General features: G+C 34.8%; 1 long non-coding RNA gene across 1 annotated transcript; it reads left to right on the top strand.

The window, feature by feature from the left end:
- LOC109325036 lies at positions 1,767 to 4,532 on the top strand. Its single transcript, XR_002105065.1, has 4 exons — positions 1,767 to 2,046; positions 2,131 to 2,263; positions 3,750 to 3,843; positions 3,955 to 4,532. It is a non-coding gene; the product is annotated as an uncharacterized LOC109325036 (long non-coding RNA).

Genomic DNA, 4,784 nt, shown 5'->3' with positions numbered 1-4,784 from the left:
TTTGGGAATAAATCCCAAATTATTAGACAAAAGGTAGGGAAAGAAATAAGTGTCCACAGGGTTACAAAAGGTATGAGTAATATGTCATCAACATATAGCAATAGGAAGATAATCATGCTCCCATTGACCTTTTTGTAAATACAAGGTTTTTCTTCACATATTACAAAACCAAACATTTTGATTGTGTTGTTAAACTGAATATTCCAACTTCTAGAAGCTTGCTTTAATCTATAAATGGATCGTTGTAGCTTACAAACTTTTCTATGATTAGACATATGTGTGAATCCTTCGGGTTGTGTCAAATACACATCCTCTTTCAACTCTCCATTAAGTAAAGTTGTTTTCACATCCATCTGCCATTTTTCATAATCATGGTATGCTGCTATAGCAAGTAGAATCCAATTCGATTTGAGCATTGCCACATGAGAATAAGTCTCATCATAATCTATTCCTTTTTTTTTACGATATCCCTTAGCAACAAGGCGAGCTTTATAAGTCTCAACCTTTCCATCTGCTCCAATCTTTTTCTTGTAAACCCATTTACAACCAATTGTTTTATGTCCTTTGAAGCCTCGACTAAAGTCCATACTTTGTTGGTCTTCATGGATTTCATTTCAGATTCCATGGCTTCTTGCCACTTCTCATGGGCCAAGCTTTGGATGGCCTCTTCATAACATTTGGGGTCATCATCAATATGATAATCCTCATTTGTTATTGTATCTTGCACCATCAAGTTTAATCTATCTGGTGCATGATGTGATCTCGTAGATCTTCTAAGAGACACTTGTGCATATGAATCCCCTTATTCTAGATTCATTGGTTGTTCCATTTGTTCCTGAACTGCAACCGAGTATTGAACCACAACATTTGACGGTGGTAACCTTTGTGTTGGACTTAAAACATCTAAGCAATGTTTCTCAAGTTCTATATTGTCGCGACCTGATTTTCGGTTGGAAGACCGGCTCTACGACTTAGGAAGAGGCGAACTCGATTTTTTACCTCTCCTAATTGATTTGGAGTTGCCACTATGTTTTTTGCGGTTAAAACATAGAAAACTCTTAGTTTATGCTCAATTTGGATAAAAGTGGTTTTTGAATAGAGATTCTGTACTCGGGAGTCGATTACGGGTCATGGAAGGTATTAGTACCCCGTCCACCCGTATTAAAATGATACCCTCGCTAATCACACAGATTTTTATACCATTAAAAATTATTCATTCAAAATTCAATTGGTAAACAAAATATTTTTATTTTTATATTTGCATTTGACAAGAGGTTATCTTGCTCCTACATATCACCGGGTGCAATAGAGAAATCAAGACTACGTAGTTCTAGTTCGAAAATAGTTAGAGACGACTCGAACCATGACCTACTATAAAAATTCCGTAATAACTTAAGTAATAAAATAGTTGTTAATTATTTTTTATGTGAAATTAATAGCTTAGAGACGGTGTTGGTCGTAGACCTTCTTCCCATTTTCAGAGAAGTTAGAGACGACTCGAACCATGACTTTACTATAAAAATTTAATATTTAGTTTATTGATGAAATAGTTTTGCATTATTATTTATATTGTTAAACATGCATTTATATTATTTAGTTTAAGATAATGTGTATGATATTGTTTAATATTTGGTAATAACATATACTATCCAATTCACTATACATGTCACAGCAAATAGTAAATCAAAAGAAGTAATAAAAAGGCATTAAGTTATCATATGAATTAATTAATAGTAGGCATTTAGTAATAAGAATGAGTTTAATTGGGAGGGATTAGAAAGCAAAATAGGGAAACCCCCTTCATACCTCATGAACCAGAGAAATGGGAGGGGATGAAATCCCTAAAAAATATCCTCCTCCTTTCTTCTTCATAGCATAGCCCTTCTCCTTCCTCTCTTCTTCTTCTTCGACGATGACAATGGTGACCTAGGGCTGTCCGTGGCGGTTTTTTCGTTTTTTAGCGGCGGTGATAGTTAATTCACGGTTGTGCCCCATTTTGAAGTCTCTTCGTGGTTAGCGATGGTTCTCTTCCTTGCTTCGATGAAGGTGAACTCATCTCCCTCTTCACTTTTTGTTTTCTTATTCGATTGTTTTGGTCATGCTGGTATTGGTTTATTCTCTTTTTTTTAGGTTTTTTAGTAGGTGAATCAAGGGAGAGTGAAGACGGTGTGGTAAGATGGTTTGCGGTGGTTTATGATTTGGGTCTATGCAAGACCAAAAATAGAGGAGTAGCAAAGCTTTTGGAATGGTGATGTCACTTAAGGTATATTTCATACTCCCAATTCTTACTTCGAATACTTTATCAATGGTTCTGGACGCGCCTTATGTCTATGTATGTTCATGTTTGATTGCTTTTATGATTTGCTAGTTAAATGAATGTTCATGTGAGTCCAGTTGAAGGGTATGATTTAATGCTAAAAATGATGTTTTGTGTAGATACCAATATGTTATGCATATTATCAATAATGGGTAGAAATGATGTTGGTGTTCTTTGTACTAAAGCATGTGTGTTGTTAAGACGTGGGTATAAACAGCGAAATACACTTAAGGATATAAATTATATAATGATAAACATGGTATAGTATGATGATTGCTGATGATAAAACAAAATGATAACCTGAGTTGTCAGTTTATTAAAATAATGCACCTGGTGTTGGTTCCTTCCTTTTGTTGATACTCCTTTATAATTCCTTCATCCCTGAAACCTCTTTAGTTCGGCTAGTGTTTACACTTTCAATCTCTTTATGCACCTTGTATTCTAAATTTGTATACAAGCTCTCTGGTTTTTGCACGATTATCTTTTAATAGATCGTCGTATATGAAGAGGTTATGCTCGGTACATAAATTTGGTTATGAAGACAGAGAACAAGATGATAGTGTATGAGAAAAGATGTAGGTAGTAATGAACATGTGTCAAAAAACCTCTATATCCGTGTATATGTGGTGTTTGTTTTCTTTCTCTTCTTCTTGATGGTTGTTTTGCTATGTTGTGTGATATGTGTATATGTACATCCCCTATCAGTATGCTCTCTCTCTCTGTATTGTAGTCTTTTTCTCTGGGTTTTCTGTGTTACTCTCTGCTTGTTGCTTCATATGGTCTTTTATAGCTGAGTATGGGTTAATACAAAAACCCTTTGAATTGCTAACTGAAATTTAGTAATATGCCCTGACCTTTTGCTCTCTGATTATATCATTCTAAAACTGCTCAATAACTGCTGATTATGTAAATGCGTCGTAACTTTTTTATTTTCTCTTCCTAATTATCATCTTTGAGATTTTATTCTGAAGCTTTATAGCTGGTTGTAACATAAGCATTAACTCGTTTCTGAAATTCATCACATGACTGATATGTTTGGTAATACTCTTGCTGCCTAAATGACTCTGAATGCGTAACAGAAATCTGCACTGTTTCACCTGCTTTTCACGTTTGGCCTATTTTTCTTCCTTTTTATTGATTTCTGTAACTGAAAGGGATTGACCTTTGATTTGTATATTTCTAGTTTCTTTTCTGCACCTCCTGGCTTTCTATTCTGATTATTATACTCATCATTTGCTGATTGTAACTGATACAATAATGATGCATTGCATTAGTTTAATATCACTTTATTTGTAACTCACGGTTGATTGGACTGGTTGATGTCATCTCTTTTGATTATATTGATACTGCTCATTGATATTGCATCTTATTGTTGATTAATACTATGTAACTGAAAATAGTATATTCCATCTGATTAATACCATCTTTCTAGTGCTTGATGACTCACAACCTGACTCTTCTTTCTCTTGACATTATTCCATCAATGCCTCAACTTTTACAACCGTCCACAAGGGATAAAAATCTGTGTAAGTCTTGACCTTTGACTGTTTATTGTTTGAATCTTGTTTACTGTTTAAAGATATTATACTATACTAAAACTCCCTGATTCTATTCTCTTTTCATGAATTCATGTGTAGCATGAGTCGCTAGGTTTTTACCAAAGGCCATAATCGAGGGGGCCTGTTATGCTCGACTCCACATGCCTTTAAGCACTCCCTTTCAAAAGAAGATTAATCGAACTCATATGGTGGAAAGAGATTTAAAAGAGTGTTGCATAACTGTTTTATACAATTCAGATTTAAAACAACAGAAAAATCTCCATTTTGAGAAAGCTTGATAGTGTTATTGATCTTAATAGCTTTAGCAGCTTCATTTTCTGTGTTTGATTTTACGCACAAAAGCAGCACACAACTTGAACTGCACTCTATACTTGAAGATTTTGTGGACTTTGATTTAGAGAGACTGAAGTTGGAGAGGGTCTTTGTAGAAAACGCAGAGTTGAAAAGGTGCAACAACATCAACCTCTATTGTTTTGATTAGTCTATGAATTCACTTGCCTCTTAAAGATGTGGCTCCGAGACTAATTGTAATTGTTGTATTACTTATTTGTGTCTCCTTGTTCAATTAATTTCTACACATCTTGATTGGTTAATTTATTGACTAATCCGAAAGGGCAGAGCAAAGATTCCCTTTCCCTTGCAGATGTGTCCTTTCAAGCCGGATTTTTTATTTACTAGCTTAGCTATCCTAGTATAATAAAAAGAATGGGTAGACTGACTTATTTTATTGACATAAGCTCCGGAAAGGAAGGAGGACAAGCGAAGTACTATCATAAATATAAAAAAAAAAATAGCTAGAAAAGCTCCTTATCCTTATAGGCTAAGGAGTTCCGTGAAAGCCTGCATAGTAAAAGGCCTCTAGTGGTTATAGGGACTCAGTTCGACAAAAGGACCCCTGCTTTCTTTGG

This window comes from Lupinus angustifolius, chromosome LG13 (assembly GCF_001865875.1).
Source record: "Lupinus angustifolius cultivar Tanjil chromosome LG13, LupAngTanjil_v1.0, whole genome shotgun sequence".
In the NCBI taxonomy this organism is placed as follows: Eukaryota; Viridiplantae; Streptophyta; class Magnoliopsida; order Fabales; family Fabaceae; genus Lupinus; species Lupinus angustifolius.
The sequence above is the reverse complement of the archived record's forward strand: the minus strand, read 5'-3'. Positions and strand labels throughout refer to the sequence as shown.